This window comes from Rhodamnia argentea, chromosome 3 (assembly GCF_020921035.1).
Source record: "Rhodamnia argentea isolate NSW1041297 chromosome 3, ASM2092103v1, whole genome shotgun sequence".
In the NCBI taxonomy this organism is placed as follows: Eukaryota; Viridiplantae; Streptophyta; class Magnoliopsida; order Myrtales; family Myrtaceae; genus Rhodamnia; species Rhodamnia argentea.
The window spans coordinates 8337296-8363216 of record NC_063152.1 but is presented as its reverse complement, the minus strand read 5'-3'; the positions used below and the strand labels follow the sequence as shown (position 1 = coordinate 8363216).

The window sequence follows — 25921 nt, the reverse complement described above, 5'->3', positions numbered from 1 at the left end:
TGTCCTAAATCTATCCTCGCTAGCCCACCTCCATCCAAAAATCATCCTTAATCATCCTGAGTTTTCGGGTGTGCGAGCGCTGGCTTTGCGCCAGAGAATGGGGCTTCAGGTGTGCCAGAGCGAAGAGCAAAAAGCGCCCAAGGACAGAGCGAGAGAGCGCTGGAAGAGAGATGAGTCAGCCAAAATCATGGTGGTTGTCACTCCTTTCGCGAGAAAGGAGGGCTCCCCACTTGATTTTTGAGCTTTAATAAATGAAAATCAATATGTTGCTGAACCTTATGATTTGGGTTCGACATAACATGAAGACGTTTACTCTGTCCAGCTAAACTTAAATTGAACTTGAATCCAAGGAGATTTTACTAATTTTGCCACCTCTTTGGCACTGACTCTAAGTTATATTTAGAGTAATCTCATTTGTAAGTTAGGCTTTAATGTGTCTTCAGATGCAACCGAAAATGCGCAGAAGTAGTTTTCACTGATGATGGACAAACGAGAGGAGCAGGTTATCACTACCAAAAGTAGTAATCTAATCAATTTTCAGCACAAAGGCAAAAGGGCAATAATCAAGTGCTTCGTTTTATCAGGGTTCTATTTAAGAGAACTTCAATTTGGACTCGAAAGAGTTGAAGTATCAAAATGGTCAGTAAGGACATGCAATGTGGAGAACAGTCCGTATCCAATGCTAGATATAAATGAAAAGATAAATTCTCCAAGCTGTGACAATTGCAAAATGAGCCTCATTCAATACACTCTATCCCTTTGGCCACTGTATCTGTTCTGTCCAAGAAACTAAAAACCAACTAAAAAATTTAGTTGGTAACATGTGGTTTCTTGGAGTGGGGGATTGGGGGTGGGGGAGAGTAGAAACTCACGAACGCCTTCACTTAGTGCTAAGTGGATATTGACAAGATATTGCTATCACTCGGTAGACACAAGTAGATGTAATAAGCACACAGTAACGTGTTTATATGTGCATCTTTATGGTCTATCCGGGTACGATCATAGCTTCATTCATTTGTTAAAAATTGGAATTTCAAATGGTGACCGGAAGATCATCTCCACAAAGAAGGTTTTTGGTTGGTTAAACTTGTATGTCAGAAATTGGGATATGGAATGCTCAATCTGTGAAGCAAACGGGCAGGGCCTTGTCAACTGAAGCACCTAAAGATCGCAAAGACCAGGGGCAAGAAAAATTAAAGAGATGTGCAGGGTGAGGAAAAGAAAAATTAGTAGCACTTTCCGCCATATCAGAATAATAAAAGCTCACAATTAATCATTGCAAGATTTTTTATAAGCTTGTATACCTGTGCTCACGTAGGCCTATGTTTTTTTTTTTTTTTTGGTCGAACACGTAGGCCTGTGTTTACTAACCACATTAATGTTCCAGTTCATTGTCCAGGACGTAATGATGTAAACGCTTTGGCATTGCCAGGACAGGATTCTGGGAATTCCATGGAGTTTTCACTTGATGACAATTTTTGTCCCGCTGCACATCAGCATACGTCATCAGACCGCTTGAATGTCCTCATTTCTCCAGGAGATATTGGCTTTGATTCCATTGGATCGCCAATACAGTCCCATGGCGTCAATTTACAATGTGCCATGCGTAGCCAAACGATCGATTGTTTGGGCCAAATGGACTATACAGTAAATGAGCATGTTTGCCCCTGTGAACCACCCCATACCTCAGTATCACAATTTAGTAGTAGACTTGTTCCTGAATGCAATCACATGATGGAAGATTACCAACCAATGGTTTGTGATGATTTGGATTGCTGGTTTTCTGATGCCTTTCAGACTCCACCACGTGATGATGATGCTGGTAGAGGTCCCAGCAAAGGCGTTAATGGCTGGCTCAAGATAAAGGCAGTGCTGCAGTGGGGTTTCTTCATCAGGAAGAGTGGTGTCAGACTTGAGCCGTTAGATGAACCGCCGAATGAAGTCCAGGCTTGATTTGATTAGTTCTTGATGTCGCATTACGTAAGCCGATTCTCCGTTTACTTTCTGATAGAATTCATGGCATTCTTTTCTTAGATGCGGGCATATTATTTACTCATCTGTATTCGTTTTATTCATTTGTGTATAGAACAGCTTTGTTTGAATGCCTTCTTAAGAGAATTAAATTTTTTTCATCAGGAAGCCTCTCTACTTCAGTCCTTTGAACTTCTTTTTTTTTTTTAAGAGATATCTGATATTTCGAATGCAAGGAATGCCAGGTAATATCTTTCAAAGAGTTCACTTTGATTCCACACCAGTTCTGCATCTGGAAGTGCAACCACGTCCATCGAGTCCTATGTATTAAGTCATTGTCCATTTGCGGCTATCCACAGGCAATAAAGCTATTTTTCGTCTGCTAAATTATGCTGCTAAGTTCCCTTGATATTCTCCATTCATTCACACTGACATTTCAATGACGATGTTGATTTTCAAAATGATAATTTGTTCTAGTATTACTTGGAAAAGTAGCAGAAGTAATTTAGCAAGACTATGCAGCGGCTAGAAATAGAGGGCTTAGCCAGAGGTGTTCAGTTTGAAAGACACAAGTAGTCTTCTATGATGATTTGGTGTTTAGTTCTTGTTTTTTCCGTTTCTCGAAACTTTAACTGTAATTTCTCAAAAACGAGCTTGCGTAAAACGGCTCGTGGAATTTAAATTTAGTATGGGGTTCACACTGGCAGTGGACCTAATAACAATCACCCGCCTTATAATTAATGTTCGATATCACTATTTCTGCACTTGCATCGGAGAAGAATGCATTGAAGACGTGAAGATTTGGAAGGGCAAACAAATAAAGGGTCCCAAAAGGCTATCATCACGACGAATAATAAACATAAGACAAGTATTACATATGCACATGTTACATTCAAAGAATTATATTTTCTTTCTCCTGAATGTCTATACATCATTAAGTTAAAAAGGTTACATGACACTATCAAGGGTACGTAGCCCATCAAAGATATGGTAGACATAATCTCATGATCTTACCTGACATTTATTTGAGGATTCCGAATCACTGAGATTAGAATATATAATGCCCCCTAGAAACCATATATCTGGCTTATGTTCCACACAAGAATGCATATTGTGCATCGGATCGGATCGATGCATCACTTGACAATGACACATGGAGAAGGGAGTTGGTCTTCAGTGAGAGATTTCCACATTCAAATGCGGAGTTCGTTGGTCGGGTACACCGCATGAACCATTCAACCCAAAGCATAAACAATCCAAACATAAGAAAATAATAAACATATACAGAAGAAGCAAAAGCTTGGTGCTATCAAGGTCGTCCCAGGGCTTGCAGCAATGCCATGAAGACAGTAACCACCAGATAGAAGCCATGGGTCAGCATCTCAGGGTTGATTCTATCTGACTCAATAGATACATAGTTACCTTTTACTCCACTTTTCTCTTCGACAAATGCCCGCCTAGCAGAAAAGGCACATGGCAGGTATAGATTAAGACTCCAAGAAATGTGGAGCTGAAAAGCTTCAGTCAGAAAGCCCACATACAGTTGTTCTCACACCGAAGTCTGCAGCTTTAAGTATTAGAGATCCACCCGCAGGAGTGACACCAGCATAACCACCACAAATTCTTGAACAGATGGTCATTCTGAATCAGAGATTTCATCTTCATCCTCGTCCAGTATGTAGACCAGGGCCCGCTTTCTTGCAGCTAAAACACAAGCCACACCTCTACTTGCTGTTGCCAAAAAAAAAATCTCGATTTCAGTCCAACGTTCCTTGAATATATGGCCATAACTAACCTGATGTTTAGATACCATTGTTGGGTAAAAGTAAAAGTACAATACTTGCATTATGCTAAAACACAGGCGGAAAGCAAACCTTGTAGGCCTAAAGAGGCTATGGCATGCATGTAAACTATGAATGCTCTACAGTATCTTGCTATACTAAATACTATGATAGGATCTATCGCCATTGACATGTAAAGGTTCTCAGTCAGTTACTCAGACTGCAATGTACCTACCATAACAAGATAATTATTCTCCCTATTTGTCTGGCCACTAGAGATTCATCTTTTTCGCACTTTGACCTCTCAATTGACTCAAAATATAGGGGAAAACCTGATACTTTAGTTCACTTCTTCGACTGAAAAGAAAAAAAAAACTACTTTTTTGGAGCATGTTTGCACTTCTTCAAACTGTGGGAACAAACATTAAGTGGTCCAATAAAGAGACACAATGTACCTAGGCCAGTCATATTTAAATAAGAGTAGGTGGACAGGATTAATTCAGTTCCACTATCCAGTCAACAACATAAATCTGTTACCGACGCTTGCAAGTTTATCAAATATTGATACACAAAGGAAAGATCATGGGCAACATTAAGTTTTCAAATATCCAAATATGCAAATGGACAAGGTAAGAAGCTCAAGGAAAAAAAGTTTCAAAACTATACAATTGATGCATGAAAATGAATTAATCCTTAACTTGATAGTATGACAGCATCAAAAATTCATACCACTAACTGACAAGGGAGGAACTACAGCGTGGGGAATGCTGCGAATCTTCTCATTCTCCATCTCTAGGTGTAAGATGGAGTCCTAGACGCATAGTTTCACTGGGTTAGTGTTTCAGGAGTGAGAATAAGATAATAAAGCAAAAAATGATTTCACAAAATAGAAGAGAAAATGGCACTACTTACCCATTAGGGCCATCACATGCCCATTTCTTAACATACATACAAGGCTCCCACTGTCAAGATATGTTGGAACTTTTGCAGTTCCAATAAGACAGAGAGTAAAACATCCTTTAAAATTCCAAGCATGAAGTAGCATGTGTATGCAAATAGGAGGAAAAACTAAGCTGCAGCTCCTCGTGCTGATGAGGAGAGCATATAAATTATAGATAGGAAGAATAAAAGAAATATAAACCGGACCAGTGGTTCAACTGGTCAAACTGGTAGAACTGTGCTCTACCATTTTAACCGGTTGAACCGATTGCATGTGATATCATATGATAGAATACTCTGCATATACTAGACTACACTTGTTCAGAACAATAGATGCCCGGCTCAGTCAGCAGAGCCGCTTGAGCACAAAAACAGGATTCGAGTTCTCAAGAGAATCGTTCAATATTCCTATAAATTAAGCCAATAAATAAATAATCCACCACAAATTGAAGGGAGAAGACATTGGAGCAATTGGTTGGCACGAATTAGTTAAAAGAGGTTGGAGTTCCAAACCCCAACCCAACTCCAACACTCTTCCTTTAAATTTTTGGGGTAAGTTTATTGGAAGTCCTAAAACTTTCAAAAAGTGCAATTAAGTCCTAAAACTTGCCACAAAGTGCAATTAAGTCCTAAAATTTTCAAAAAGTACAATCAAATCCTAAAACTTGTTAAATTGGTGCACTCAAGTTCTTAAACTTGTTAGCATTTTCCGTTTGTCAAGTTCCACGGAGTTAGTGGAAGGACTTGGTTGCACCAAATTGACAAGTCTTAAGACTTTGATTGCACTTTTTTGAAAGTTTTAGAACTCAATTGCACTTTGGCGACAAATTTTAGGACTTGATTGCTGTTTTTGAAAGTTTTAGAACACAATTGCACTTTTGCGATCGGTTTTAGGACTTTCACTATACTTATCTCTAAATTTTTCGAATGCCCTGGTCCAGGCTAGTTGACAGAGTTGCCTGTTACAAGTTTGCAGTTACGCCTGATTACCAATTGAATAGGGTCAAACAATACCACCAGTTCTTGACCACTACTGATTCTGCAGTGAAACCAAACTGGAGAGGTCTGGTTCCTGGTCAAACTGGAGCCGGTTCTTAAACACTAAAAAGAACGGGAGTCGAAAGGAAAGCACAATATCCCCAGTTTTTTCTTTTTGCCATTAATGTCTTAAATAGTGAATTGACGTGTGTCGGAACAAAGAGAACTCAGGAGCATCCCATACGTATCATGAGTACGAAACCAAAATGCAAGCGCTGGATCAACAAGTTACCTTCAACTGGTACAATTCCCAGTTATTTTCCCAAGTGGTTCCTGAAATATGCACAAATGGAAGGTCACTGGCCTGCAAGATCATCATCCAGGCATCTCCCAAGTTTTCTCGAGTATCATTCATCTTATTTAGCAACATAACAATTTGATGTTCCTGTTCAAAACAGAATAAATTAGCCACATCTACAAATTCGGGCATTAAAATGTAATGTACCAAGCTTTTACCTTATATAGAGCCAAATCCACACAATAGTAACCAGGAGGAATGCACAACAAGATCCCTTCCAAAGATCTTCCCTGCTTCACATTGCTTAAATCATTCATAAATCCCCTCACTACAGCTATACAGTTTGTAACATCTAAAAAGGACTCGTCGGGTATTTGGAAGGAAATATAATCTGTAAACCCAACTTCATGAGTCTGGTTAGATGAAGCAAATTCAGAGGCATCCTGCAGAGCTATACAGAGAAATAATTAGCATGAAAAGGAAGTTGTACTCTGCACATGCAGATCTCCCGATAAAATTGTAGATTCAAATTAAAGTTACATACCTCATAGAAGGAGAGTGAGATGGGAATGTATCTGGTGGACGCTGAAACAGACGTAAGAGGGAATAGCAGCAATAAATTCTTACAAAGTATCTTTTTTGAAATAGTAGAAAAAGGCATCTGGGCTGCTTCCTTGAAACTGCGATGATTAAATTAATTCCTAATCAGGAAACCTGAGATTCAGTATTTCCATACTTAATGATTATAAAAACAGAAAGCCCAATCCAACAAACACCCAAGTTAAGTTTCCATATACATTATCAAGTTATCAACCTGAGATCGAATACAAAACACTAGATTATTAGGCAGAGGGAAAACCCATCGCTGAGTACAACCTCCAGAAGACAACTCCCACCCCTGAAGGTTTCCTTCTCTTTTTCTCCTTCTCTAATTATAGTCTCAGGAATCTGGCAACTCAGGCAAGGAAATGAAAAACATAGGTACATTATCATGGTAAAAGAAATATGGACAGAAAGATCTACAGACAAACCACGTTAACAAGATTCCTGAATCAGCCAAATGAGAAATGAATATTTCAGCTCACTTAAATGATGAGTTGGGTGAAACCAAAGGCACAGGTTTTAAGTGAAGGATTGCAACGTTTACAAAACCCAATTTTGAATCTGGCCCATCATACTCAAACTCCCGTCATGCAAACAAAGAGATCAAGAATTTCACATTTGGTACACTTGTCAGCAATGAGGACCAGACTTGAAGGAGGGAAAAAAGCAATCACTTCAAACAACAGAAAATAGTAACTATTTATCCCCGAGTTCATACTTCTCCCACAGAGGAAGCATGTGAGAACACTTATGAATGGAAAATCTAGATAAAGCATTAATACGAAGAATTTACAATGAAATAGCAATAAGCGAGACATTCAAGTAAGACCTTCTATGCACGAACAAGATTCTATTACATTTCACATTTCTGTTTCTTTTGCTAATACCTGTGTTCCATCTGTTGAAACTCCTTTGCAAGTGTCCTCTGTAAATATTCGCTGTCTCCAAATCCTCCAAATTGCACTGACTCTCTGACTCTCTGCATTGTTTCTCTGAGACAATAATGCGTGTAAGACATCTTACTGACCTGACAAGATACATCAGGGCAGAAAAGCGCAAGAAATTACATTTGAACTTCGAAAAGTGAGACTTTCCAATCCAATGAGAAATGACAAGCAATCCGTCAATTTCAATCCTTGTTTCCCTGTGGCAAATTAAATAGTGCTGGACCAACAATAACCACATTTGAAGCCCAGCAAACTACCCTAACTTAGTCAACCTCACTAGTTGTGCTCTTAAGTATTTATGAAGACGGTACAAAGATGACCTGAAATGAAGAACAAATCCACAAACCAGGAGCCATTTACAATTTCATATCCTCAGTTTAGCAACTGATTTGTGTCACATTGCATTAAAGCATGAGCGAGCCACTAGAGTGCATGAAAACAATACTAGGTTTGACAGCATATCATTGTGACATTCAAAGCATGAACAAGTTCCATTACACCATGATAATCTAATCCTCTGGCACACAAATGTACAGCATAACCTAGCGAATGGCTACCAAAATTCGACACTAGGGTACATGAAGGAAATACTAAGCTGACCGCACTCAGCAGCATCCAAGCTATTGCCTCACCAAATTTCAGGTACAAAGAATGAAGATATGACCCACCCTTGGAGTTATACGTCATCTTATGTCAAATTATGAATCCAGTCTCACATCATGTCTGAATGTTAATTATGATTCCGTAACTAGGGCCAGGCAATAACACTTTCTTATTAGATGAATGGAACTCATTAAGAACACCAAGGAGGAGCAAAACTTACAGATAATTCACAACAGAAGAAATTTGTTAATTCATTTGAGAGCCATACTATCGACAATAATGACATGTCACATCTAAGCCCATCTAAAAGTCAATGTTGACTGAAATTACAGGAAAAAAGTTACTTTCAAGGAATTTCTACTGGAAGCTTTCTGAAAATGGTGATGCCAAACATTCCACTTGGTGCCTTCATCAGTTATGAACAATCATTAACTAAACATCTGGAGGTTCCAGGTGCCATATTGTAAAGGACGTAAAATTAGGATCTGGACGAGTTAGAAGAAATCACTTACAAATCAATGTCAATTTCTTCATCAGCCTCAGGTAGATCCAGAAGCTGCATAACAGGATCTTGATCATACAGAAACTTCAAGAACACCACAACAAGTTCACTGTTGAAATTCACAAGAGTAAATGGGGATTCACCACGAGGTAAGACCCTTATGTACAAAAGTTAGACAAACCGATTGTATGTTAAAAGTTGATCACTTGGCTCTGACATCAGTTGCTTTACACATTTCAGAAGCCAGCTGAAGAAATTTGCAAACTGAAAGAGAGATGAAAGCAAAAGCTTCAGCAACATGCACATTATTAACCAATACAAAATGCTTTCGACCCTAGATAAATTTCACAAGCACACCGAAGGCTTGAGAATTTCATAGGATCCTATCAATTTTCAGAGCTTGCTCTAGATTTCAGCATTCACACTAGCATATTTTCATTTTGAAACAAGAAAGAATGCATTTCTTGAGTGTAGCATGTGAGAATTGAAAAGGTATCAACAAACCCCATGTTGTGCGAGGCGTAGAAGCAAAGATAAAGAAGTCATGCAATTTCTCTTTGCTCCTTCAAAAGCATGACAATATCAACAAAACAACAATTTTGTATGGTCAGTACTTCATCATGATCTTAACAGGCACAAAAAGGACCTTTGTTAAACAGGTTCAAGTCATGTGCAAAGGCCCACCAATAACAATATGTCCTTTAAAATCCCAAAAACAAACTCATTTTGCAAAACACAAAATGCTATTTCACTTACAATTCTATATCATTCCGAACACACAATATATTGTGTCTTATATCCACAAATATTTCAGTTCCATGTCAAAAATTCAGGAATTTAGTGTCACTAAAGACAAGCACGGTGAGAGACACGTAAGATTTTAGAAAATAGTTGCAAACAGAAGATATCGAGAAAGGTAAAGAAATCATAGTAAAGATTGTAACAGGCATACCTGCTGCAAAACAGATGAGAGCACCCTTATGGATTGTAACGCCCTGAAAATTTGGCGACCGTAATGGTAAAATCTAGTCTATGGAATGACTAGAAAATTTTAATTTGATGCCCAAGATCGGATATTAAGAAATTAGAAATCGGAAAGTGGAAATTTCCGACATCGTTACTCGAATTGGAATAAATTTCGATTAAATGAGTAATTACGTCCTAGAATTAGAAAATTTCATATTAATCCTCGTTCGGGCTAAGTTGACTTGAGTTCGGATTAAATAACCCTCCGTCGGGTTTCCAGATGGCTGAATTACCTAGGGTGTGAAATTACCAAAATACCTCGGCCAAAGTGTGAAATTACAAAAATACCCCTATGGTTTTATGAACTAGTGGACAAGACTTGCACCACTCCTTCTTCTTCCTCTTTTTCTTCCTTTCTGGCCAACAATTTCTGCCACCTCAAGCTACCACACCATACTACGACTACCAAAGAATATCACCGACACCACCGGACCACCGTCACGCCGCCGGAGTCGCCGGAAAACCGGCTGGAAGAAGCCCCAGCAGCCTGCTCTGTTTTCTGCCGGGTTGCTGCTGTTGCTGCTTCTCTGTTCTGTTCGGCCTTCCTCAGCCCATCTCCGCCCTTCCCCGACTTCCACAGACTTCCTCCGACGCTGTCCAGCCACCACCAGGTCGAGTCGCAGCCGTGCCTCGCCGGAACAGCCACGAACAGCCGGTTTTGTCACTGCCTGCTCTGTTTTTCGCTGCTCTGCCCTACACCGCCTGGAGCTGCTGCCGCCGCTGTTCCGCCGCCTTCTCCAGCCACCTCCGGCCACCATACACTTCTCAACACTTCCTCAGACCTTTTCCACTAGCCCCGCGAAGTCCCGACGCCATTGGAGGTCCGGAACAGCCCCGACCAGCTTGCTCTGTTCTGTTCCCCTGCTCTGTTCCGCCTGTTGCAGCTTCTGTTGGCTGCTGCCGGCACTAGCTCCGGCCACCGAGTGCCACCACTGACCACCATCACCCTCCCCCTACCTCCTTGGACATCCACCGCCGATCCCGGAGCCAACCACTACCCACCAACCCACGAAACAGCCCCGGATCCCCTCAGTTTCCCCTGTTTTTGGTCTGGGCTGCTGCATTTAGGCCTGGACAGTGGGCCTATGAGCTGGGCCGTGGCCCAAACCGACTTGGGCCTTGATCTAGGGTGTTGGGCCAAGTGATTGGGCCATTTCTTGGGCCCGTGGGCCAAGTGAATCAAGAGTTTGGACTCATTATCCGAGGTTTTGGGCTGGCGATCCAATCAAATTCGAGGTTCGCGCTGAAGTTTTCAAGGACCGCCACCGCATTCGCCTCGCCCGATTGATGGTGAGTTGACCTCTAATCCTTGGTTAGTACGCTAATTGAGTTCGAATTTAGTTTAATTATATTTTTACGGTGTTTAGGTAGATTAATTAGGGCTGGTTTAGGGTAAAGCCTTAGTTTAGGTTAAATGGCCATAATTAGTTAAGTTAGCTCGATTGTGGCTGATTAGAATTAAATTGGGTGATTGAATGATTGTCAATGATTGATCGCGAGCAAGCGATAGGCTAGAGACGAGCGTATGATCGAATAACGAGTTGGGATGAATTATTGCTAAATTAGATTGAACCTTGTTAAGTTGACGTACGAATTGGAATTAAATGTATCCAATTGGATCGAATATGTGTTATTGATTTGATTGACTATGTTTGATCAATTGTCTATATCGATTATTTGATTAAATGCTTTGATGATTGCTAATTGATTTGTCGATTGTTGAGGGTTGAGCATTCTGTTTATATATGCAAAGTTTGGTGGATAATGTGTGTATCTATGTAACCATTCGTGGGTTCAAGTCGCACGTTTGGCATGAAACGACCTGTGGCCGAGTCTATTAACCCGCTCATACGGGTAAATGACTAAATGTGAAAATGAGAGTTGAATGGTATTTGACATGCTTGTGTGGCTACCTAATGGTTGGTCCGCCAATCATTGTCTTCTGATTGGTTGGATATCCCCGGCAATCACTGTTCTTTGATTGAATCGGATGCACGACAATCATTGTACTCCGACTGATTGGATACCGGTCGCAGTTAGTGAATAACCGAAGCTCTTGTAGGGATTCTTGATAGATCCGTGCTGTGACGATCGGAATTACACGAACTATCAGATGCCGTCGCCGGAAGTAAGAGATGATGCTTGGTACTGCTAGAAAGAGCACCAACCGACTAGTGTGCTGGCACCAATTGACTAGTGTGCCCGACTGAATGGCCTTAACCATCAATAATTGGACTATGAGTGGTGTTTTGTGTATGGATTGATATAATATACTGCCAAAGGATTGACCGATATGACTGTCACGTCATGGATTGTTTAGATTGTTTAACACGACTGTTGTGTCACTTCTGCATTATTTATTGCAACCGTCATGTCGTGTCTGTTTTGTTTTATACGTGTGGCATCCTGGCGGGTAAGTTGCATGTGGTTGAAACATCTGCTCCGTAATATGTGATTGGTTGATAGGACGTTCGGAACGAATCAACGTCCTAGCCGAGCTTAAGCATAGACTCACTAAAATTTTTCTCACCCCATCGTGATTAACATTTTTCAGTTCCGAAGTGAAGGAGTTTAGGATCTTTTTTGGAGTTGATGCCGAGGGCCGTAGCCATATAGCCTCTTTATGGGATAGTTGAGAAGTGAACCCTTCCCGACCCTATAATCCTTTTGTTGGTCTTAGAGAGCCGCCCTGAGTTATGGGGTTATATAGGACAGTAGCTACGAAGGTTAATTATCACCCACTTTTGGTATTGTATCGATGATTGTATTCCGTTATTTGACTGTTATGAATGTTCCTACTTTGCTATCCTTGTTATATTTATAGGTTGGGAGAGTATACGTTTCCGCATGCGTAATTAATTTCAAGGGTCGGTAGCGTGCCTGGGACGCTATGCTTATGACCCGAGGGACGGGATGGCGGGGATGCCGCGTGCTCGAGGATCGGGACGTGACATGAATCGCTCAACCTGTACAAGCAGCATTCCAGCCTTTTCTACTGCATTGTCCACCAGTGTCTCATCCAAACCAACACCCAGATAACGAGAACGCCATCTCGAAAGACCCCTGAGCTCACCCATTCTAAAGCCAATAATTTCTACAGCAGGCTACTAAGTAGATAACAATACTTCAATTAGTTAACCCCACAAATCAAATATCATGTCTAATTAAGGAAACTGACAGACACTCAGGTGGGATAAAGGTAGCATTGAACATATAAGTAACAAGCAACAGCAAGAGGATTTATCGATGTTAAAATTCTACAAAAGAAAATGTTTCACACAGCAAAGGGCCATTACAAGCCATCTTCATCATTCAAGTGCAAACGGTGTTTGAACTACATAACATGTGCCAGATTCTCTGACAAATCAAAGTTATCCAGGAAAAATCATTCACAAAATGGAGCTTAGACTGCCATCCAATTCATGCAAGCTGGCTGGAAGTTTGGAATGTTTGTGTGAAACAATCACGTCCTATCCCAAAGTGGCTGTGCACGCGCGCGCGAACGTGTCCCGAGAAAAGGATGGGGCGGGGGGGGTGCTAGCCCTTGTGCTGTTAGCTTGGGCAAGGGTAACTTCTTTAAGACATTCGAATATCAAACTACATCTCTATCCAATAGCTTATGCTCTTTGATTAGTTAGCTCTAGTCCCATAAAAATTAACGAGGAATTAGTGTAGGAGTAACTAGATTCAAAACTCACCTTGCTACCTATTTAACCCCCCAATTATCAAACTTTTATACTTCAATCTAAGGCCAAGTCCTAGCCTCCATGAGAGGGGGAGTGTTATGACATTTAATTAGTAAACCACATCTTTATTTGATAGGTTAATCTTTTCGATCACTTGGCAATTATTCCACAAAATTCTACACCATCGTGAATGCACATTTTGAATAACAATAGGAGAAAGGAGGCCCAAAGCATTGATTGACAGTACCATGGAGTTAAAAGAAAGTTCATAAACTTTGGTAAGAAAGAAACAAGCAAGCTCCAAATAATTAGGAAAGTTATATAGATGCTGTATAGCATATATGGCTTTCCACCATGTTCTTTTTGGCATTTTGATGGCAGTTCTTTAGACAGTAAGTCTTTTCTGAATTTCTCAAATAAATATGAGCTTATAGGTGGTGATTTGTAAATAAGAGGCATCCCCCTGATGCTCTTTAATAGACTTACTTATCAAAAAACACAAAAAGAGTACACAACCTTAAAGAATCTAACTAGAAACATCATTTCTCAATATATTAGCAATCAACAAGAATGTGTAGCACTAAACATACGTTTGGTGGTCGATCCTTTCCTCATCGCTTAGCTCGGTTCTCTTTGGGTGCCTTGTGCCATTTGATTTGGACGACAAGAAATGATATCCTTTTCAGAAACAAGCCTCTATTTGCACCAGCCTTGTTCAAGCACCTAGTCAAAGTGGTTTGGGATAAAGGGCTTACTTACCACCGGATTGAAGACAACCACCGCAATAGGCGGGTGCAAAGCAATTGGGGCATCTCCGAGGCTATTTTTGCAGAAAGCCCGGGCGCCCTCTAGGGTCTGCTATTAGTTTTTTTGTGATTCTGGTTCCTGAGGTCCTTTTTAAAGTTTGGCCGTTGTTTGGCCTTGTTGGTACAGGTTCGGTTTAGTCGTGTACCTAGTGCACTTTCTTCCTGTGTATTTTGTATTGGCCTTACACCTTCATACCCCGATGGACACGCTCATGCGTCCCTCTGGGTTCGAGGTTGTTGTGTTTGGCTTCATCCTTGTACCTAGCAAATTGAAAAGTTTATATATACTTAAAAAAAAAAAAAAGAATGTGTAGTATGTACGTGAGAGTCCCGGAACCCAGGAGCAGCAAGGATCTGATCTCATTAACGACAGCCCTCTAGTGTGCATGCACATGTACAAACACCTGTGCAAGCACATGATCGCATGCAAGTGAACATGTAATGTACACGTTCACAACACACACAAAATGTCCACATACATGGAGAGAGATCAAGCGGAGAATAACTGGCAATATCTTTTGTATAGATAATAAAGAATTTTGTTAAAATGAAAATAATTCTACTACATCAGTATATACAAGGACATAACAAAAGAAAAACAAACAATAAGAAAACATCAGAAGGCTCTGTGGAATCACAATATGATGCCAAAAGCCAGTTAAAAGGTGCAACACAGTAGCAACAAAATATTCCAAACCCTACTATTATGTTGCTTTCTTTCAAAAGGCACCACATGAGACAAAGGTGCAGCGCTACAAGACTTCTTAGAAATTGATCCTCCTAAATAAGCATTCCACCAACTAAAAAGCTGGATGGCAAGTCTTGGCAAGAACCGAACCAAACCAAACCAACTTAGACAAGCTGAAATTTTATGCGAAAGCGTGGGAGCGAGTTAGACTGAAGAAAGAGATGATTAACATTTTCACCCGAAGCTGTGAGAGTCAAATCTGTCTCCTGAGGCTGTAAGTTTCCTAGTAGATGTGCACCAAATTGGAATAAGGTTCTTACAATTGAGAATCTCAAGGAACGGAATTTGATCCTCACAGATTGGCATCGTATTTGATCATCTCCTAAATCTCTTTGACATTGCAAGGAACAAGGCAGCTTTGGCAGCGGATTGTTATCAGTTGAACAAGGGAATGATCATTTGGGAAATTGAGTTCATGAGACAAGCCCAAGATTGGGAGTGTTTGCCTCTTTTTTATGTCTTATATAATTCCAAGAATTCTGTTGCTTCTGAGGATGCTTTAGTGTGGAACAATGAAAGAGAAGGAATCTTTCCAGGAAAGTCTTACTACAAGCAGCTCAATAGGGACGATGTTGGTCGTAGGATGGCGGAAAGCAATTTGGAAAGTGAGGGTTTCAATTAGAGCTTCTCTTTTTGCTTGGGAAGCAACTTGGGAACACACCCTCACTTTAAGATAACCTAAAACAACAAGGGAAAATAGTGGTTAGCAGGTATTTCCTCTGCAAAAAGGAGGCAGAATCCCTGCGTCATCTCCTCCTTCATTGTCCATGAACAAGAATAGTTTGGACAGTTTGCTATGCTTGCACCGAATTTTCTTGGGTTATTGGCGCTTCTATGGAGCTAGAGACCTGGGCTCGGCAGGGCATTCATTTACAGTGGCACAAGAAAAGAAGGATAAACTCAATTCCTCTCTGTTTTTTGGCTGATTTGGAAGGAGCTGAACAAGAGAGCTTTCGACGGAGAGAAATCTTTTGTCTATTGAGGTTTGGCTAAAGTCACACTTTTGGTATATTGGAAATTGCATATGGATGTTACTACCTTGGTTAAGATAGTCGATGACTTACCTTGTGTTTGAGCTTGCCTATCTTGCTTTTAAACTTACTTTTCGTTTTGTGAGTTGTTTTGTATACAGCTTTACGTTTTGGCTCTTTTTTTGTATGGGTTTGCACCCCCTTGGTGCCCTGTAGTTGAAGTATTTATACAAAAAGAAACTTACACTTTTCTGACGATTTTTAAGATATTCCAATAACCCTTTATCCCAGCATTCACTATCTAATCATGTAGTTCCAAGTACAAATATTAACATCTCATGTATGATTTGGCGCTAATCAGTATAACCATCATCCACATAGCATGTTTTTTATCAAGCACAAAAACACCCCATTAACTCACAGTCGCCATTCCTTTTATGAGTAAGTTCATCACGACAAAAAGGTGCCTCTACAACCTAGAGTTAAGATCTATACAGTTCAAGAGAAACTTCGGAATTGAAGAGCTACCAACACACTCCCAACAAAGAACAATACTACGTATACTGAGACTAAGATACAAAACTGGTTTGAAGTTGTTAAAATATATGTCTCGAGTTTGATTTCGAACGAAATCCGACGATGTATTGTGTGGATGCTCCAGCACGTGAAAGAACGAAAAAAAAAAAAGATTGGCACATATATTTGCCGGTGGATATGTGTTCACGTGAAAGGATGAGAAAAGGGAAAAGTGCAATCTTTGACTTTGGCCAAATAATGAGGATATTTTGTTCAAAGTGGACTCCTTGAAGATAACGACAATGAAAGAAATAAAGAAGAAGAAAAGATAAGATTTGTTTTCTTGTTGTTGAAAAAAGTTGCGTGCAGGAGTAAGAAAGTCCAAGTTTGAGATTTTGTTGACCCTATCTTCACGGTGGAAATTTGCACATGCTTTGGTGGTGGGTTTAAAATAAAATGCTTATCAAGCTTGCTTTACAAATGACTTGAAAGAGAGTCCTGAAGTGCCATTCATTGAGTGCTTTGCAAGGGTTTCCTTCGTGGGTTTTGTTCGTGGAATTACATCAAGAATTCAAGTGTCGAAGCCGATTAAATCTTGAGGTTAGATTTGTGTTAATTCCTTTGCGAGAATATCGATAGGAATTGGGGGCTAAACACTGTGTGCGTTATTGGATGTAATTGGAGTTTGAGAAACACCGAGAGTGTTTGAGTTACTCGAGTGTGGTTCTGTAATCTCCATGTATCGCTCGTTCTATAGTGGAATTCGTTGCTGCTCTCCCCGTGGACGTAGGTCTCTACGACCGAACCACGTAATCCGGTGTCCGATTTATTTTCTTGTTCTGTCTATTTTATTGTTCGATCGCTTGTTCCGCGCAACAATTGGTATCAGAGCCAGGCTTGTCGAGTTGAAGTGAATCGATGGCGACGGAAGAAGTAAAAGTGAAAATCGACGGATTTGAGGGGAAGGACTTTGGTTTCTGGAAGATGCAGATTGAAGACTATCTATATCAGATGAAGCTGCACTTGCCCCTGTCTAGGGAGAAACCGGAGACGATGAAGCAAGCCGATTGGGAATTGCTGGATAGACGAGCGTTGGGTGTTATTCGGGCGACGTTGGCTCGTAACGTCGCATTTAATATCGTTAAAGAGAAGACCACTGCGGGTTTGATGAAAGCCCCGTCGGATATGTACGAGAAGCCCTCTGCGATCAACAAGGTATATTTGATGCGACGTCTGTTTAATTTGAAGATGAGCGAAGGTGCGTCAGTTACTAATCATATCAATGAATTCAATGTGATCGTTAGTCAATTGAGTTCGATCGATATTGACTTTGAAGATGAGGTATGTGCTTTGATTCTATTATCCTCATTGCCCGATAGCTAGAATACTACTGTTACTGCTGTTAGTAATTCCTCCGGGTCAACAAGTTTGACGTTTGATGGTATTCGAGATTTGATTTTAAGTGAGGACATCCGTAGAAGAGAATCTGGCGAATATGTATCTACCGCTTTAGTAGGTGAAAATAGGGGAAGGACCGATACTCGTGGTAGTAGAAGTAGTATGAACTCGAATAGACGCAATCGATCTAGGACTGGTGGTGCTGTCTGTTGGAATTGTGGCAAGATAGGGCATCTTAGAAGAAATTGCTTAAAGCTGAAAAACGAGAAAGGTAAGGAAATTAGAGTTGAATCTGCGGATGATATTGCAGCTATAGCAGAAAATTCTGATGGTGTCGATAGTGTCTTGTCCGTCACCGAGAATTCGTTATTTGACGGATGGATTATGGATTCTGGTTGTTCTTTTCATGCTACACCAAATAGGAACTGGTTTGCTACTTATCGGTGCACGGATAGTAGTAAAGTACAGTTGGGGAACAACGCCGAATGCGATGTTGTGGGTGTTGGTGATGTTAAAATCGGGATGCATGATGGTATTGTGAGGACACCGACCGGAGTAAGATACGTTCCAGAATTGAAAAAGAACTTAATTTCCTTGGGTGCTCTAGATTCAGCTGGATGCGGGTATTCTTCACAAGGTGGAGTTTTGAAAGTTGTTCGAGGTGCTCTAGTGATAATGAAAGGAATCAAGCATGGAAGCCTGTATGAACTTCAAGGTAAGACATTGACAGGTTTCGCTCCGAAGACATCGGTATCCGCTCGAGGGTCTAACGACCGCTCGAGGAAGACTTGGGTGACTGTGTCGAAGCACAAGTTTGATGCTGTTGTCAGGAACACGCGGTCGAGAGCTTTGATCGAGGTGGAGACTGCTAAGTCGATCAAGCATGTGCGAACCGACAGTAGCATGGAGTTTTGCTCAAAGCTGGTAAATAAATTCTGCATGATAAATGGCATAGTGAAACACCGCACTAGTGCCGATAAACCACAACAAGATGCAGAATTGATGAGCGAAACATTACTAGAGATGACCCGTAAAATGATCTCTAGTGCTGGTATGGCTAGAAGAGTTCTAGCGGATGCGCTTAGTATGGTGAGCTACCCGGTGAACAGATCTCCATCGAATGCGATCGGATTTCGGACTCCCGAAGAAGTGTGGTCGGGTAACGTTGCTGATTATTCTACTTTTAGAATGTTTGGTTGCCCGTGTTATTATCGAGTAAGTGATGGTAAGCTCGATGTGAGGGCAAGGTGCATATTCCATGGCTATGCACGAGGTGAGCGGGGCTATCGGTTGTGGTGCTCGAATATAAATTCACCTGTTTGCAACAGAAAAGTTACCTTTGACGAGTCTCCGGTACTTCGGGGTAAGAGTGTTTGTGGCGGTATAAATACGGATCCGAACGGTGTTCAGCTTGAGGTGGAGTTGCAGCTAGAAACTCCCGAGGTAGCGAGTACTAGCATGATAAACGACACAGATGGTGCTTGTAGCGAGGTGGAGCCCGTAGAGCCAACGGTTGCTGTAATCGCTGATATTGATGAGGTACGTATTCGATCTCCCGACAGATATGGATGCAATAAAGGTTTTACTTTATCCGTGGTTAAGGAGCTTGTATCAGAAAGTTCTTGTGGAGCGATTAAAGGTGCATATGGAGTTGGTATTCCGATGAGGTCCACGGTTATGGCAAAGTTCAAGCGCGGCTTGGACTTGGATGATATCTGTGGCGGTTGAGCCCATTGGGGCTGTTGGGAGAGTAGCAGATGATGTTTGGATTATAGAGAAGCGATTGTGACATGGCTCAAATATCGAGCCAAGGTGGAGATTGTTAAAATATATGTCTCGAGTTTGATTTCGAACGAAATCCGACGATGTATTGTGTGGATGCTCCAGCACGTGAAAGAACGAAAAAAAAAAGATTGGCACATATATTTGCCGGTGGATATGTGTTCACGTGAAAGGATGAGAAAAGGGAAAAGTGCAATCTTTGACTTTGGCCAAATAATGAGGATATTTTGTTCAAAGTAGACTCCTTGAAGATAACGACAATGAAAGAAATAAAGAAGAAGAAAAGATAAGATTTGCTTTCTTGTTGTTGAAAAAAGTTGCGTGCGGGAGTAAGAAAGTCCAAGTTTGAGATTTTGTTACCCTATCTTCACGGTGGAAATTTGCACATGCTTTGGTGGTGGGTTTAATATAAAATGCTTATCAAGCTTGCTTTACAAATGACTTGAAAGAGAGTCCTGAAGTGCCATTCATTGAGTGCTTTGCAAGGGTTTCCTTCGTGGGTTTTGTTCGTGGAATTACATCAAGAATTCAAGTGTCGAAGCCGATTAAATCTTGAGGTTAGATTTGTGTTAATTCCTTTGCGAGAATATCGATAGGAATTGGGGGCTAAACACTGTGTACGTTATTGGATGTAATTGGGGTTTGAGAAACACCGAGAGTGTTTGAGTTACTCGAGTGTGGTTCTGTAATCTCCGTGTATCGCTCGTTCTATAGTGGAATTCGTTGCTGCTCTCCCCATGGACGTAGGTCTCTACGACCGAACCACGTACATCCGGTGTCCGATTTATTTTCTTGTTCTGTCTATTTTATTGTTCGATCGCTTGTTCCGCGCAATAGAAGTGGTAAAATTTAAGTATTTTAGTAAGTAGATCTCAAACACCTACCACAAATGTTTAGCATTACTCTACAAAAAAAAAAAAATGCCGTTAGCTACCAAAAATGGTGATCCAAATGCAATAATAGTTGGGTTAAAAAAATATAATAATGAATTCCCACATCCGAGTATGTAAACCAATCGTTGTGAACAGAGGCTCTCATAACCACGGATAAGCATCACGGATGATATCAACGTAGGCTCAATTCACTATCATTGGTGCTTGTCGAATCCACCAAATATAATTCCTACTCTCTAAATCGCAAATAAATTGTACTTAGGGTGAGCAAAGTCGAATCCACAGAGACTAACAAATTGTTAATTCTTTGAAGACCAAGTAGACAATAAAAGTGAAATTAAAAAGGGGGGTTTATGCAGAATATACTTAAATAAAATAAGCAAACAGAAATAAATAAATAAAAATCAGATTATGTAACATCTAGCAAAGGTAATCTCATTCAAGTTCGGAAGTTGATCATTGAGTCAAATGAATAATTTCAAACACCGCAATAGATCGGTTATGGTTGTTGAAACGCTTCTAACAACCTAATCTTTCCTTTATATTAGATTAACCGGACACGCACCTATGATTAATCTCTTATTAACGAATAACCCCGACACGCGCCAAGGATTCAATTCACTAATAGTATGAAAAACGAGAAAAACCCAACCCCAGCCAATAAATCACACGCGTAACTTATTCAAGCTATACCATATATTCTCATAATACAACCTAAAAATCTGGTTTTAATCAAGTTATATTATCTGCCACTATCATTAAAACACCTAAACAATTACGGGTTTGGGTATTTCAATTGGCAACTATTACCCTGTCAATTGCACAACGAGCTCTTATTGTAACAATTAACCGAGCAATGATAAACAATAAAATAGAGAATATATAAATACTGCAGAAATTAAGAAGGAGAATTAAGTTTATATCTCACAACTTGAATGAACTTGAACCTTGATAAACCTTTGCTAGATCAAAGAGGAGTTAGCCACGCATGACAAAAGAGAAAAATAATATGCTTCTGAATTTTCCGGAGTAAAGTCTGTCTTCCCCTCTTGCGTTCAACCTCTTAAATAAAAAAGAAAGCCTAGAAAAAGAAATTCTATCCAATATGGAAAGAGAGAAAAAGTAGGCAAAAACTTCTCCCTAATATCCCTAATTAAAAGTTCTATTTAAGTACAAAAATCCTCCACAATCAGATTTGGAAAATATGAAAATAAATGGCCAAATCACATCCCCAAATTCTGCACCAGCTCTGCATCCGTACGACCTTAAGGCGCGGGCACGGCTCTTTGCACAAAATCTGGAAAATGGATCTTTTATGCGCAGAATCCCAACCAACAGCTCAAAAACACATCAAAAGCGTCCAAAATCTTCACGATTGCATCATTCACCATTACTTGTCACGCCCGATCTTCGAGCACGCGGCATCCCTACCATCTCGTCCCTCGGGTTAAAAGGATAGCGTCCCAAGCACGCTACCAACCCATGAGATTAATTACGCATGCGGAAACGTACAATATTTCCGGATAAAGATGTAAGATAGGGATAGATCGGTAGAAAAACGCATTAATTCAAAAACATGATCTTATTTACGATCACGTCATGAGTCAACCGAACCGACACGCCAATTGGTCCCATACTTCGGGACGGGGTAGGATCAACTTCGTACCTACTCCAAATAGGGCTACCTCACTTTCATCCCGAGCAGCTTTTTAAGAATTACTAGCTCCATCACTTAGAACCCGAAAATGGTTTAACAACGATGGGATGAGATATAAATCTCAATGAGTCAATGCCTAAGTCCGGCTAGGGCGTTGATTCGTCCGGAACTTCCTATTAATCAATCACATGTAATTTACCCGTCAGGAAACCACACAACATATAAGGACAACTTGATACGTTAGTCACTCCAAATCAATTCACTAGCGTAATATCTCACGGTTCGATCGACATAATTAGGGTTATTTAATTAGGCACGGTAGTTAGTGGGTACCAATGCTCTAGTCAATCGATGCTCTCTTTGGCAAGACAAGACATCATTCCATTTCTTTCGGCTATGGCAACCGATAGTCCCCTTGGTACCCCCGGGCCGACAATCATAATCCTCCTAGTACCCCCGGGATGGACATATCCGAAATCGTCCTCTGGTACCCCCAGGCCGACAATCATAATCCTCCTAGTACCCCCGGAAGGGATATAATAGATATACTGGATATTGTTCCCTAGTACCCCCGAGCCAACGATAATGATCCCCCTGGTACCCCGGGGACGGATATATTAGGTGTATTAGATATCCTCCCCTAGTACCCCCGGGCCGACGATAACCATCACATGGCCACACAAACATGCCCATCGATCAAGCCAATTGATTAATTTTCCTTATAGGCGGATGATCACACAGGCGTGCACAAAGTCTCCACCCAAGGCCGTTTTCACGTCAATACATGCAATTGATGCCAAATGTAGTCATACGAATGTATGAAATTGGCCACTAAACTCTACACGCATAATAGGGCTATTTACCCTCAAACTAGACATTCAAGCCACCAATGGTCAATCAAAGTATTCAATCGGACAATCGATATAGGTAATCGATTCAAGTAAGTCACTCAATTCAATAATGAATATTGATCGAATTAGGTGCACTTATGTTCGATTCAAGAGACACTTTAATATTAGGCGATTCGATTAGTCAATCGATCGTACACTCTGTCTCTAATCCATCGCTCACTTCTGATCAATCAATAATGATCATTCAATCAATCAATCTCATCTAATTAGCCATGGAATCCTAACTAATTAGACTAACTTAACCAATTAGGGCCATTGAACTCAAACCAAGTTTCTAACCTAAACCAGCACTAATCGAGCTATCTAAACACATAATAGTCCAAATAAACTAATCTGAACGTAATTAATGACCTAACCAAGGATTAGAGGTTGACTCACCATTAATTGAACGAGATTAGGCCAACAACGATCCTCAGAAAAATCCTCGGCACGAACTTTGGGGCTCGAACGGACCGCGAACCAAATTCCTCAAACTACGGGCCCAACTTCCGGTTTAATGTGTCAATGGGCCTAATATAGGGCCCAAATTCGTGCCCAAACAAATTGGGCCTCAGCCCAACTCGTGGGTCCACAGAATTGGGCCCAACGTATTTGGCCCGGCCCAAAAACAGGACACAGCAGAACAAGGTAGGCTGTGAGGCTGGCCGTTCGCGGTTGTAGCGGCTTTTCCGGCAGGCGTTGAGTCGGCGGCAAGTGACAAGAGGCTTAAGGGGGTTCCGAGGTAGCCGGGGGTAGTCGGCGGTGGCTCGTGGTGGCCGGAGCAAGCGCCGTTAGCAAGCAGAACCGGTGCAGGCGGATTCGCGGGTGCAGGGGAACAAAAACGGGGGAGATGGTCGGGGGCTGTTTCGGAGCTCTGTCGGCGACGGGGCTTCGTGGGGCTGGTGGCGATAGTTTGTGGGGATTAAATTAAAATTAAAATTTTAATTTAATCCGATCTTGGGCATTAAATTAAAATTTAATCCAATTTTCGATTTCTAATTTCTTAATATCCGATCTTGGGCATTAAATTAAAATTTTCTAGTCGTTTCATAGACTAGATTTTACTATTTTGATTGCCCAATTTTCAGGGCGTTACAATTACCTAACCACAATGCATAAGAACAAATAAATTTCACTCTATTTATTCGAATATTTGTCCAAAATACCATCAAATATAATCAAAATATAAGTCAAATATACACATCATCAAACTCCCCCACACTTATCCAGTGCTTGTCCTCAAGCATAACCCAAATCAGTCAACCAACAACATCCAGCCATCACTTGCACAAATCCCTCATTAATCCATGATTCAACATACTAAAAGCCATAATAAACTCAACATAACCAACAAGTCTCAATTTCTCAAGCAATAAATAACTGATTTTAATAATTCTTGTTATCATAAAACACAAGGCTCGAACATTTTTAGAATATTCACATAAATGAGTTCCATATAAGTTAAGTCAACGCATAAAGAATCATCCCTCAACCCGCCAAGTCACAAACCTCACACAAATTCAAATAAACAGGACATTGAGGTGCTTTTAAATTATTGCAACACCTTTAGGCTTACCTAGGGTGTCATAGACCTTTTGACGCGAAAGTAGACCGGTTTTGGTGGTTACCCCCGATTACTCAGCCCATCACAACCCTAAGTGGCTACTAGCATTGCTCATTTTCTGCTAGTTTTTTTGGCCCGAGTGTCAACATGGGGCGCATGAAGACCCCTAGTTACTTAACTAGAGCAGAACAATGGAGCAAAACATAATCAAACATAATAGTTTTCTCCATTTTTTTTTTAACTTTTGCAGGAACCTCATTTCCATCACACATTCACATATGAATAATTATGTGACCAGACAAGTTTAGTGAAAATTCCATATGCTTATGACGTAGATTTAAATCAAGCAAGTTAAGCATATTTCACTTCATTAATTCAAGCCTCATATTTTATGATAAGAAGAACGACCAAAATCAACCATTTATTCCACGAAAAATTAAGAATAAATCTGGTTATATTAAGTTTATTACATAATCTAGCATATTTTATCAATTCAAGACAAGAAGAGTTGCACAAATTCGAACTAGAAGTTAATGATTTAACTAGATAAAAGCTATGGTCAAGGACAAACAAAGTGATAAGCAAATTTTCCACAAAAAAAAAAATCAATCAAAATAAAAAAAAGTTCTCCCAAAACATCACAACATCGAAAAGAATTCTCCTCAAGCAGCAACCATATCAAATTCAGCATCAAAACCCAACCAAGATAAATCAGCTTCTTCATCAAACCTCCCCCACACTTAATAGACACATTGTCCTCAATGTGTAGGAAAAAGAAAAGCACAAATGGAAAAGAAAGAGGAGTCTAACTTCCCTGAATGGTAGCAGATATAGAATCACGGTAGTCTAACATGGGTAGTTGAAGTGGACGGGGAAACCATGCCCTCATCGGGAGCTCGAGTAGTGCTCTATTCCTTGAAGCGCTTACGCTTGTTGAGACGGGCTCCGATTTTACGTTGTGGGGGCAGTAGGTGGTGGTGTCGATGGAGAAGCACGAGTAGACATGTATGAGGGTAAATAACAGAACAAAAAATTAGGGTAAATTATTGGAGAAGATGATAGTAAATAAAATAAAATGAACTGAAAATGAACTAGAAATAAGGCGTGGGCACGCCTTAAACTTGGGCTGCCTCCCTAAAGCGCCCTTGTTTAATGTCCTAGGCTAGACGACTTGCATTTTCATTCTCCCTCATTAACCCCGTCTAGGGTCATTTCCTCTTTCCTATGAGCCCGAAACCCTTCATAAAATGGCTTGAGACGATGTCCATTCACTTTAAAAACTTTGTTTGTCCGGAGGCTCTGTATCTCCACTGCACCATGAGAAAAGACATTAGTAACAATAAAAGGACCAATCCACTTGGA

At 40.6% G+C, this 25921-nt stretch overlaps 2 pseudogenes; one reads left to right on the top strand and one right to left on the bottom strand.

The window, feature by feature from the left end:
• Positions 1 to 25921, top strand: part of LOC125314374 — a 413124-nt pseudogene that overhangs the window by 311568 nt on the left and 75635 nt on the right.
• Positions 3126 to 25921, bottom strand: part of LOC115728327 — a 34053-nt pseudogene continuing 11257 nt past the window's right edge.